Source organism: Macrobrachium nipponense, chromosome 9 (genome assembly GCF_015104395.2).
Source record: "Macrobrachium nipponense isolate FS-2020 chromosome 9, ASM1510439v2, whole genome shotgun sequence".
Taxonomy (NCBI): domain Eukaryota; kingdom Metazoa; phylum Arthropoda; class Malacostraca; order Decapoda; family Palaemonidae; genus Macrobrachium; species Macrobrachium nipponense.
This window is the reverse complement of record NC_061110.1, coordinates 66,071,712-66,085,184: the sequence shown is the minus strand read 5'-3', so window position 1 is coordinate 66,085,184 and position 13,473 is coordinate 66,071,712. Positions and strand designations below refer to the sequence as shown.

Genomic DNA, 13,473 nt, shown 5'->3' with positions numbered 1-13,473 from the left:
TGCAGTCTTAAGTGGGATATTTTGTCAGCACCTCATCCAAACTTTCTTTTTTCTTTTTCTTTTTTTTTACACCTTCAGGTTCAGCTGATCTATTTGACTTGATCGTGTCAGGTTCCCATCAAGTGGTCATATATGTTGCTTTGTAAAGCTAAATTGACAGTTGGTTTCATGCACTTTTTCTAGATTGAAAAACCTTACAGTCTGACATCGCTTAGCGAATCTTTGCTTAATTTGGTTCATTAGTTTCAGATTAATGTTCCTGGAAGACAAATGGGAGGTATAAGCAGATTTTTAGTTCCAATTGCCAAAAAGTCGTGTTATCCTTTTTCCATAAGCTTGTTATAGATGCAGTTGGTGAAAACCATTGATCTATAGCACCAGGTTAGACAGGCATCATTCTTGGACCTTTTCACCGGGATGAACAAAGCAGTTTTCCAACTTGTTGGTAGACCCCGTTTCCTTATTACTAATAATATTACTTAATTACTTAGATTTTTTATATGCTAATATCACGTGATGTAGTATATCCACGTGACTGAAGCTGCTCCGTAATAATTTGGCAGTTAATCCTGGGCGGATCGTCAGCCATGCTTAGAGCTAACAGGGCTCCCCAGTATGAAGACTGACACATATTCTGCAGTTGTCATTTATCCTTGGGACTAAGCCCAATTAGTTACAGGTAGACCGGTTGGATATACGACGAGACCCAATTTCAGATGATGCCCGAGACTGGAAGCTGCTCCGTGTTTGGCTGCCATGATTAGTCGCGTCTTTAGGAGCGAAGTTCCTTCCGTGGTTACAATACAGTTTTAGAGACAAAATAAGAAATCAAGGTTTCATAATTGATACATATGTAAGAGTACATATGTTATTCCGGCTCTTAAGCTAAATCAGAGAATGTAAAAATTTGTGCGAAGAAACTTAGGCTAAGGATTTGAACATAAAATTGTGCTGTAAGGAAGCTGGTCGGTGTTGACCAAAACCTTAAAAACCAATAGTAATAGAGTTAACATATTAAAAGAAGCTTAAAACTAAGACGCAGAAATTAAACATAAATTCCTAATTGCAGAGGAGCTCTATAAAATCAAGTTACACCGGAAATTTCTTTTTCGGCTATTTTCAATTGAAGAGAAGCCGTGGAACTTCTGAAGGTGCTATGTTGTTAAGCGGTTATTCTAAAAATAGTGAAGAATATTTATTTGGTTACTGTGCCAGGATCTTGAACTCTTCATATTTAATTCTATATTTACATTTGAAACGGTGGAATCTAATAGCAGAGCTGTCCTTACCATTTGAAGGTTACCAGTCAGAGTCAACGAGGACTTCAGCAAATGCAATGGACATTTAATATCTGTTCCAAAATTACTTTTTGGACACTTAATTAATAAATCATACAGGAATGCATTAACTAAGGCGAGACGTCTTTAGAACAAAAGAACATCAATGTTAAAGGTTTTCTTTAAATAAAATTGAGTTTGACATATGGTAAAAGTAACTGAGACCTGCCTAACAGATTTGGATAAATATTCTATATTTGATAAAAGTAACAAACACCCTTTTTTTTAGGGCACATCATACGTTTCATTCTTTAGGTGGGAAGGATTGTCTACATGTTATTTGGTCATTCAAGGAAGCAAATTTGATGGACTGCAGGTTTTAAAATAATAATAATAAAAGAAAACAATACCCTCACAAAATTTAAACCAAACTGAACACAGACTATAAAGTTCGGTGTAACAAAGTTTAACATCAGTTAATCTTTAACTTGAGAGGACGATAACCGAATGTTTTTAGAACAAGACCAATAAGAGTCGCTTTTCTATAAATACCAATAGAAAACTCACCTCTCTGACAAAATCAACTCCCAAAATTTTGTACAAGCTTATCATCAGCCCCAGTCTCAATGAAAAATACATGTCAGGATGCTATTGATGCAATCATGAAACAATGGTGTCTGAGAAAGACCCCTGAATAAAACAATAGTGTTCAACATACCTTCTGTAAAAGACTGGCCTAAATGTAAAGGGACATTCTTATGAAATCAGACCTTATAAAATCAGTTGTTCCAAGTCAATGTGAAACAAAGAGGTGAGCCCGTAGCCATACCATCTATTTCTCTTGAAAAGTTTATCCATGAAAATAAGATTATCATCTAACAGCCAATTCAAATAATTTCATAAAGAGTTTTTACTGAACTCATATTATTATCATTAAAAAATGAGCTGATTCTGAAGTTATATATTGAGTGTTTCATGACTAGGAGCATTAGTAAAAATGACTTGACATCACAGCTAACCATCAAATTTTAATCGGGCTTTAAAAGCAAGGGAACAAATTGGTAGAACTCAGCAAAGTACACTGATTTGTGGGGAATTTCAAACACACAATTAGTATATATATATATATATATATATAGATATATATATATATATATATATATATATATATATATATAATAAATAAAGGTTTTTTGCCACGAAGGAAAAAATGAAAAAGCGAGATAGCCGAGTACTTTCGGTCCTGTTTGGACCCTTTACTGAAGGCAAACTGATTTTACAGAGAACAACATAGTCAAAAGAAGGCTTAATATCCAAACTGACACTACAAGATTAGCAATAAGGGCGATTTTCACTCTACAGAAAGGAGGAGCCGCCTGAGGGTAGCCACACCTTGAAGGATACACGCAGTAAACAAGTTATTCTTCCAGAAAACAGTACATTTTGAAAAAACACGGGAGCATATACAATTTAATATCATGAATTTTACACAAATTTTCCCAAAAAAAATTATTATTAATGAAAAGACGAAAGATGTATTAATACATAGAGAATCTTTCCAATGCAAATTCAGTATTTATAGAAAACCCACAAATAATTTAACATATGTACATTTTTCTTCTGACCACCATCTTAATATCAAAATTTCAATTTTTTCTTTTATGTTCCTACGCGCTTTGCGTATCACGAGTCCACAATATCTGGACCAAGAAATAGAATACATAAAAAAGATAGGAAACTATCTCTGCTACCCACCTCATTTAATTGATTTATGTTATCAAAAAGCTCACAAAAAGTTTTATAGTGTTGCTATTAATGAAAAAGAAATGCCTAAAAATGTACTTAGCTTACCTTATTTTCGTGGATTTGAAACCATAAAATCAATATTTAAATCGTTTAATGTTAATGCAGTGTTCTCTTATAACAATACCATTAAAGATATGCTAATTAAGAATAGTCCCGTAACAAATAACAACATCATTTACAAAATTCCTTGTAAGGATTGCCCATCGTTTTACGTTGGTCAGTCAAGTAAAAATTTATGTGTATGTATTAAGCAGCATATGTATTCAGTTAGAACAGCCCAGACTTCAAATGCACTGTTTATCCATCTGAGTGAAAAATCTCATTGTATTAATTGGGGTGATACCTCGGTAATTGCTAGATCTAATGATTATGTTTCAAGAAATTTACTGGAGTCGGCAATTATACAAATCACTAATAAAAACAACCTAAATCTTAGTCTGGGAATGTACCATTTGGACCCATATATTTGTAAGATGTTTATGAAAGACCTTAAAATAAATGAACAACTAATAAATTAGTCCCACATATATGTTTTTTATTATTTCTCCCAGTTATTATTCCTTCCCTCCTCCTCTCTCTCTCTTCTCTCTCCTCTAATCTCTCCCCCTCTCTCGCTCTCTTCTCCCTCTCTCCTCTATCATTCTCTCTCTCTCTCTCGTCTCTCTCTGGTTCGATATTCTCTCTCCCTCTTTCTCTTGCTCGATATATATATATATATTTATATTTTCTTTCGTCTTTTCATTAATAATAATTTTTTTGGGAAAATTTGTGTAAAATTCATGATATTAAATTGTATATGCTCCCGTGTTTTTTCAAAATGTACTGTTTTCTGGAAGAATAACTTGTTTACTGTGTGTATCCTTCAAGGTGTGGCTACCCTCAGGCGGCTCCTCCTTTCTGTAGAGTGAAAATCGCCCTTATTGCTAATCTTGTAGTGTCAGTTTGGATATTAAGCCTTCTTTTGACTATGTTTTCTCTGTAAAATCAGTTTGCCTTCAGTAAAGGGTCCAAACAGGACCGAAAGTACTCGGCTATCTTGCTTTTTCATTTTTTCCTTCGTGGCAAAAAACCTTTATTTATACATAGCATCACGTTTTATATACTTCGTGATCAAGTTATTCATAATATATATAATATATATAATATATATATACTATATATATATATATATATATATATATATATATATATATATATATATATATATATATATATATATATATATATATATATATATATATATATATAGCATTAAACTACAAATGTCCTTTAATATCTAATTCGTTCTACCTCACAATTTATATATTTTCATATGTGTTAACCAAAAGGAAATTTCTTTAGAATTAGATATTAAAGGACATTTGTAGCTTAATGCTTGTATATGAATCGCAGTGGTGTGAGAACATTCATAATATGGCTATGTACGACAAATGCACAACACATTTAGCTATCAAGGTCGAGGTAGGTTGGAGCCAACACTAACAACGAATACCTGAGTGTGAAAGAGATTTGTATGTGAGTTTCAACTAGCAATAATCGCATCTCGGTTAACCCTCTTTGGTTACGATACTGCCACTGCGCAAAGCTTGATTTGTACGTGAGAGGTGGCATTAACTTAAACCTCTCGTGTTGGCCTTGTGGGTTGGCGCATCACTGTACATCCTGAATTCTTGGTTCTATGTTTCAAGCCCATGAACCAATGAACTAAAAAAATTCCCCTTCGGCTAACATATATGAAAATATACTAATTTTGAGGTAGAGCGAATTAGATTTTAAAGGACATTTGTAGCTTGATGCAAGTATATGAATCACAGTGATGTAATAAAATTCATAATATGGCTACATGCAGCAAACGCACTACCAAGTTATCAAGGTGGGTTGATACTGATTCTAACAACGAATACCTGAGCGCAACAGAGATTCATAGGTGAGAAGTGGTATTACCTTATACCTCTTGTGATAATAGCCTTGTGGGTAAGTGTGCCACTGTACATCCTGAAATCTTGGTTCTGTGGTTCGAGTCCATGAGCCAACAAATTTCTCATCAACTAGAAAAATTTCCCTTTGGTTAACATATGAAAATATATCAATTCAGAGGTAGAGCAAATTAGATATTAAAGGACATTTGTAGCTTAATGCTCGTAGTATATGAATCACAGTGATGTGATAAAATTCTATATATATATATATATATATATATATATATATATATATATATATATTATTTATTTATTTATTTATATGTGTGTACAGGCAGTCCCCAGGTTATGTCAGGGTTCCGTTCCTACACCACGATGTAAGCCGAAAAATGGAGTAACCTGAGACATCGTCAAAAATCATAATACCTTACATTTAATCCATTTGGGTGTCTTGAAAACGATGGAACCTGCATTTTGATGGAGCCTTTCATCAAAGAACCTCTTTTGACAATTCTGCTATTTTGGAGCCAATTTAAAGTTCCAGTCTTCCATCCGGCTGGCAACATAAACTTGGAACATACATTGTAACCCAGGAAATAAATTTTTATGAATATATTTGAAGAGCAACACAACCTATTAATGACGTAAGCTGAGTTCAACGTAACATGGGGACTGCCTGTATCATCATACCAACGAAGTTTTTTCCAATTCTTGTTCATCAATTTCTGGTGAACAATGCATATACTTCCTTCTTGCATTTATTGAATTTTGTTGCGACAGCTATTTCACCTTATGGCACTATCAAGTGACTACTGACTTACAATCTGGCCCTTTTGGCCTATTTATTTCATTGTGTGGGTCTAGGGATTAACAGTTTAACCATTAAGGGTGTTGTTTTGGGTACAATGAACATAAAAACAAGTAGGACAATAAAAGTGAACATTTAAACGTGGTTAAATAAATATTCAAAATATAATACCATGTGCTAGTGTTTCCTTAAATGTATGTTTAAAATTTAATGTTACCTGTTGATTTTAAATACAGAATTACAAAAATACATACAGAAATAAAAAAGTAAATAGTGGAACCTTGACATACAAAAGTCCCAACTTACAAAAAATTCAAGTTACGAAAGCAAGGACGAAGGTTTTTTTGCCTCTGCATACGAAAATAATTCAGGTTACGAAAGGGTGTTACTGTAAAGTCCTGAGATTCGCCCGGACCACCGAGAACAAGATCCTGCTCTCCTATTGGTCAGCATCTACCCCATCATGCTCTACGTAAAGGCGTCATTCAGCCACTTCGTCGCACCAGCGTTATCGTATGCACACGGAATTCATTCGTTCACATATACAATTTCGTTTGTTAACTTAAATTTGTGTTAGTAATTTCGCTTTGTACTTTATAGTGTTGTTTGAGAACTTAATTATTAACTTAATTACGTATAGCCATGGGTCCCAAGAAAGTTGCCGAAGTTCATGCAAAGAAGAGGATGCTTTCTATGGAGACAAAGATGGAGATAATCAAGAAGTATGAGGCTGGCATGCGGTTGAGTGGGATCGCTAAGGAATACGGCCGAAATCCATCGACGATAGGCACCATCCTTAAGCAGAAGGAAGCCATCAAAGCAGCTACACCTTCCAAGGGCGTGACTATTTTGTCCAACAAGAGGAGCCACGTGCATGATGAGATGGAGAGGCTGCTTCTTGTATGGATAAAAGACAAGGAAATCGCTAGCGATACAATAACTGAGACGGCAATCTGCCACAAGGCCAGCACTATTTTCGGTGATTTGATTGCCCAGGCCGAAGACGATGGAGGAGAAGGAACATCGACTCCAACCCCAGATTTCAAGGCATCTGGTGGGTGGTTTGAAAAATTCCAGAAATGGACTGGCATCCATTCGGTGGTGCGGCATGGAGAGGCTGCCAGCTCGGACATGAAAGCAGCCAAAGCCTTTATTAAGACGTCCGACAAGATAACGATCAACGAAGGCTACAGTTCTCAGCAAGTCTTCAACTGTGACGAGACTGGCCTTTTTTGGAAAAAAATGCCTCATCGGACGTACATCACAGAGGAAAAGAAACTACCCAGGCATAAGGGGATTGTAAGGTGAAGCCCCTACTTGTCTATCATTCGGAGACTCCTCGAGCCTTCAAGGCCGCAAAGTGCTAAAGGAGAAGCTTCCAGTGATGTGGAGGGCTAATGCGAAAGCCTGGGTAACGAGACTTTTGTTCACCGAGTGGGTCAATCTCTGTTTCGGCCCGACAGTGAAGAAATTCTTCTAAGAGAAGTGCTTCCCTCTGAAATGTCTGCTGTTGTTGAACAATGCCCCTGCTCACCCTCCTGGCCTCGAGGAAGATATCCTAGCGGAGTATTCTTTTATCAAGGATCTTTATCTTCCGCCTAACACCACCCCTCTCCTCCAGCCCATGGACGAGCAAGTGATATCGAACTTCAAGAAGCTGTATACGAAACATCTTTTCAAGAGATGTTTCGACATCACCAATACCACAAACCTCACCTTGCGTGAATTTTGGAAGGAGCATTTCCATATCGTCATATGCATCTGACTCATCGATCAAGCTTGGCAGGAGGTTTCGAGGCGAACCTTGAATTCTTTGTGGAGGAAACTCTGGCCTGATGCCCTGTCCGCCCACGACTTCGAGGTGGGCGAAGCTGATGCAGATTCAGAAACAGTTGACGATCCTGAAACTGTTTTGCAACCAGATCTTGATGAGATCGTTGCTCTCGGCAAGTACATGTGGCTGGTCGTCGACGAGGACGACATCAATGACCTTCTCTAGGAGCACCAAGAGGAGCTTATGATGGATGACCTGAAGGAGTTGGAGGCCATGCAACATAACATCGTTCAAGAAGAGTTCTCTAGCAGTGGCGAGGAGGAGGAAGAGGACCCTATGACAACAGCAGTAATTAAGGATGCTCTAGCTGCTTTTCCTAAAGTGCAATCATTCGTAGAAAAGAGACACCCCGAAAAGGCTTACACAGGTCATATGCTTGTGCAGTTCGATGATGTTTGCCTGAGTTGTTTCAGGAACATTGTGAAAAGCAGGCATAAGCATTCTTCATTGGATAGTTATCTTTTAAAGAGGCATTTAGTAGGAGTAAGCAAACAGGACGATCCAAGTGATACGAAAAAACAGAAAGTTGAAAGTGGTGAAGAAATTTAAATTTTGTAAAAAACGTAAAGTATAAAAAAGTAAAAAAAAAATGTAAAAATAAAAAAAGACATAAAAAAAGAAATTTAATTTAAAGTTTTTTGTAAAGTTAAGTGTTAATGTTTTCTGCCATTTGCTAATGTGTTTCGTAAAGTTTAGTGTTAATGTTTTCTGCCATTTTTTAATGTTTTGTAAAGTTAAGTGTTCATGTTTTCTGCCATTTGTCCTCCTCCTGTGTTGCCACTTTCGGAGATCGCCTCACTCAAAAGGTAAGGTTCCACATTTTACTACATACGTATGTACGTACAGTATTTCTTGTACCATGTACACTAATATACACTTTATTTACAGGTATGTAGTACACATTAGTAGTATATGTAGTTTAAGTTAGGTATTGAGTGGTCCAAATTGTTGTATTTCATTGTTTATTGGTCAATTAACTTTATTATAAAATTTACTGGAGTGTTTTTGTAGGGCTTGGAACAAATTAGGCAATTTACATGTAAAATGTGGTTCAAGATACGAAAAAATCAGGTTACGAAGGCTACTTCGGAACGGATTAATTTTGTATCCTGAGACACTACTGTACAGAAATAGAGGAATAAATAATATTTTATAGCATGTATTATATTTTTAAATTGCTTTATTTGTTGACCAATGGTTGATAAACTGATGTGATGAGCAATGACATTTTTTAAATGATAGATGTCATCATTTTGACTCCATGGAGACAAGAGGGATCTTAAAAGGACAGATTCAGCGTTAGCTCCAAAAATCTTGACACAAACACTTGGGGTGGCACCAAGTGGAAGTCATTGCCTAAGCAAAGCAGATCACATCTTACATCCGTGCATAGGCGATAGCAAGGATCTGGTTTTGAGTAGATTTTATGGGTGTGATAACGAACTGTTATGATGTCACACATCTATTCCAGTGCAATGAACTTGTGACGAATCAATGACGTCATATGATGGAGAGTGTCTTGTGAGAAAGTTCGTGCTTGTGTATGTACAAGCTATTTTCCCCACACAATGGGAAGGTCAGATAACTAGGATGAAGAACTACCCGAAGTCAGAGAAAAGACTGGCCTTATTATTAAGATGGCCATTTTAGAGTTGTACTCACAGCTGATATGGGTAAACTTACTTTTAGGTCCGAGTATGGCTTTTTCTTTTTATATTTCAAACCTTTATTTCAGAGATGTCCTTTTCCATGTGACTTTTTAATTTTGGTTTGTTTGTAATTTATTTATGTGGGATCCTTTTCCTTGTTCCAGATGGTTCTGGCAATGGGAACTTATCTGGTGAATTTAATAGGAACTTAACTAATAGTTCCGTGGATATGGTGTGGGGAGACTATGACTTTTCTAGTTGCCTATTTTATGACTAAACTAATGTTAGTTATTGTAGAGAAAGAGGTGGACGGGCTTGGTTCGATCCCTAGGGTTGTTCGGATAACAGTAGTAAATTATTTACATTTTGAATTTTGACTTACTCAATTAAACATTTGTTTAACTTTGAGAATTTGATTTGTTTAGTTAATCCTTTTATTCTTAAATAAATGTATTTTTGTAGTTCACAAGTCTGATTTAGCTACCTTAGGTAATTATGTGAGGTCGGTTGGATTGGTCGAGAGAGAGAGAGAGAGAGAGAGAGAGAGAGAGAGAGAGAGAGAGAGTCACCCAGGGCCTTACTGCTCTAAGGTCATAGTTACCAACATATTTATCTGAGGAGGGGTTAACAGATATTTGTTTTTCTTTTGAGACCCTGTACCGAAGTTAAAACCTCGGTAACACATGCGTAAAGGTACAAATAAACAAATGTCTGTTTATACATAAATGTGTGTACAATATTAAATTTGAGTGTGTGCTTGTGTCCAAATGGTCTAACGCTGATTAAAGGCTGGAGATTCATGTTGGGTGGGGCCTCAGCAACCTGAGCGAGGGTGCAATGTTTTCGGTGGGTTGGAAAGGGCTGTCTGGTCCCTGTTGGCTCGCATATTCTTTCTGCTGCTGGAGGGGATTTTATGATCCAATTCTTGTTGGATATTTAGGGTCGGTTTCTGGATAGTGATGCTTACCGCTCTGCTTCGTAAGAGGCGACCAAATTATCTTATCTGTGCACGACCTGGGTGCCCTCTATCAGCTCTTGAAGAGACGGCTTCCTGTCGTGAACATCTATATAATGTTGATGAATGGCCCCTTGATTTCTATGAGCCAGCAGACGTCTCTGAAGGGTCGTTGTACTGTGCTCGATGTAGTTTTGGCTGTGAGTTTTACACATCTCCTTTGGACAAATGAATTTGTAAGCTACGTTCATGCACATCTCCTTTGGTCCCCCTAGAGCGGTGCTGTTTTTCATTGTTAGGGCTGCTACAAGGTTAGGCTTACTATAAATTCTGAGATTTACTTTGTGGTAAGGAGCTTTTGGGGCTACACCTCTGTTTACTATCCCAGGTAGCGTGTAGAAATCCGCCTTCCATGCAGACCCATAATGTAGACGATGGTAAATAATGACTCTCCTTTTTCATTGTCGTGTTGGGCTGGTAAAATTAATCCATTTTCTTTTTTATTGCAGTTTTGATCATTGATCTGCATAGCTGTTTTGTCAGCAACTGGCGAATTCAGTCGACTTCATTGTGTATGTCTCACCATGATATGCGTGTATGAAGGCTATGTTAAAATACACACTCACAACAGACTTTTGTATGCGTCTGGGCATTCTCTTCATGCATTCAAGCACTGGCCAGCTTTCGTTGCTTTTGTATATGCGGTTGTTTAAAACTGTCTTCGTTGGTATAAAGATACCTGCAAGAAACTTATTGATGTCACTAAGCAATTGCTTTTAATAAGAACTGTATAAGAGAAAAATTATGCCCTAAAAGTATATATATATATATATATATATATATATATATATATATATATATATATATTATATATATAAATGCGGTTTTTTATCTCCTCATCTTCCCGGTATCATTCATTTTTAATTAGTTGCTAGAAGAGCAGCCATTTTACCTCCATCTTTATGACTTGGGGGATTGGCATGTCCGGTCTGGGGGAAAAATAATCCGTTAATGACTAGACCTAGTGTAGGGTAAGAAAGACAGGTTGTAGGGGTTAAATAGGCTTCCTGGTGGGCTTTAGGTACTCCTAGCTTTAGACCTCTTTTCCCACAAATCTGCTGGCTGTGTTTTTGCATCTTTCCAGACAATGCCGTAGGCCGTGTGTGATCCTAGGCTGCCTGAAAATGCCCTGTTTTGATTTCAGTCCACTCCAGCTACATTAGCAGGCAGACGTGCTCGCCTCTGACTGACTGGTTGTCAACCCTTTTGTTTCGTCGTCGCTGGTTGGAGCCCCCCCTCAGAAATCACGATACATGTGCAAGCCACTAAGGACTAAAGGTACATCTCGAAAGTGCAAAATCCAACCAGCCCTATTCCTCCAAGACGAATCTTGCTATTTCTATTTTCAAATTTCCCTTTTATAACTCCTCTACTGAACGTCCTTTGTCCACCATAGTAGCACGTGCTACCCCTGTGACCTGTCCAAGATTAGGTCTTCATTGAACATTTCATTTAAGCACTAGAGTTCCTCCCCTTGTGTGTGATTAAAGATAAACACCCTCCATAGAGATTAGCTGAGATATCATGCAAGAAGTCTTTAGTTTATGTTGTGTGTAATTTGGGAATTCATTTCCTGATTGCTGAGTCCATGCTGTGTCTCCTCATAAATTTGGAAACCAGCATTGCAGTAGATGTTGATTTTGGCCAGTTTTTCCATATTGTGAAAGATAAGAGTGTTCCCGACAGTGCACGGCCTCCCCCACATGGCATACCTGCCTCGCCTGTATCTCAGGCCATTCAATGTTGCTTGTAAATAAATGTAAATTAGATTAATCCGCTTTGTTTTCAATGGCGACCTTGCATTCCCTTTAACAATTTTCTAAGGTAAGTCATAAGTGCTCCATTTCCCCATATTTCCTCTTTTTTTTCCCTTACGTTTTGAACATAAGGCCCCCCAAACGTAAAAAATATATGTATATATATATATATATATATATATATATATATATATATATATATATATATATGCACAGTGTTCCCCTGTATTCGCATTCTCCAGATTCGCGGACTCACTGATTCGCAGATTTCTCTCTGGACCCTATCTACCCACTATTTGCAGGGGATTCACCTATTTGCAGGATTTTCCAGCGAAAATCACCACCAATTAGTGTATTTTGATGTTATTTTCATGACTAAATGCATTTTTATGGTACAAAAATGATTTACTAATTTTCAAATATTAATGCTGATTAATACTGTATTAGTAAGTTTAATAAGATTAAATGATATCATATAGTAAAAATAATAATTCTCTCTCTCTCTCTCTCCTACAGAGATGTATGGCTTTCTTGTATGATAAATAAATTGATTTCATATTTTCAAATATTAATATTAATGTATACAGCAATAACATCAATTCATTAAAGAAAATACTAAAGTGAATTAGTAAGATTTTAATTTATAAATTTGAAAAATTATGTAAGAATGAAGGAAATCCCAGTCTTCTCTCTCAAACTCCAGGTACTAAAACTGTCAAACATATCAAGTAATGGGAGGGAGGGGGAGCAGCAGTTGTGTTGTTGCCACCAAGTGTTCATGAAATTTCTCTCTCTCTCTCTCATTTACTGAGACTCGAGAATTTTTATGGTACATGTACTATTTGTCTTTAATACTTTAAATAATAATAATAATAATAACTAATAATAATAATCCTAATAATAATAATAAAATAAATAATAAATAAAATAAATTATTAACTGTAATTACAAAATTCATATTATGTGATAGTATTTTAGAGAAATACAATAATCTATCCATTTCACTCTTTTAATTAAGGATAACTCCTCTCTCTCTCTCTCTCTCTCTCTCTCTCTCTCTCTCTCTCCCTTTTGCCACACAGGATATGTATGGCATAGTGGTAACTCCCTCTCTTTGTTTTGCTGGAAGCGATATAAGTATTTTCTGAGAGAACAGAGATAAACACACTCTCTCTCTTTACTGAGATGAAAGAATTTTTATGGTACTAGTATGTAAAATGTTTATTGATATTTTCTGTTAATAAATAATAATAATAATAATAATAATAATAATAATAATAATAATAATAATAATATAATAATAATAATAATAATAAAACTGTAATTACAAAATTCGTATGTTGTAGTATTTTAAAGAGATAAAAATTACCTTTCCATTTCACTTACGTAAGGATAACTCCTCTCTCTT

General features: G+C 36.1%; 1 pseudogene; it reads right to left on the bottom strand.

Moving 5' to 3' along the window:
- Nucleotides 1-4,491: 4,491 nt before the first annotated feature.
- LOC135218678 (U4 spliceosomal RNA) lies at nucleotides 4,492-4,670 on the bottom strand (annotated as a pseudogene).
- Between the last annotated feature and the right edge of the window lie 8,803 nt (nucleotides 4,671-13,473).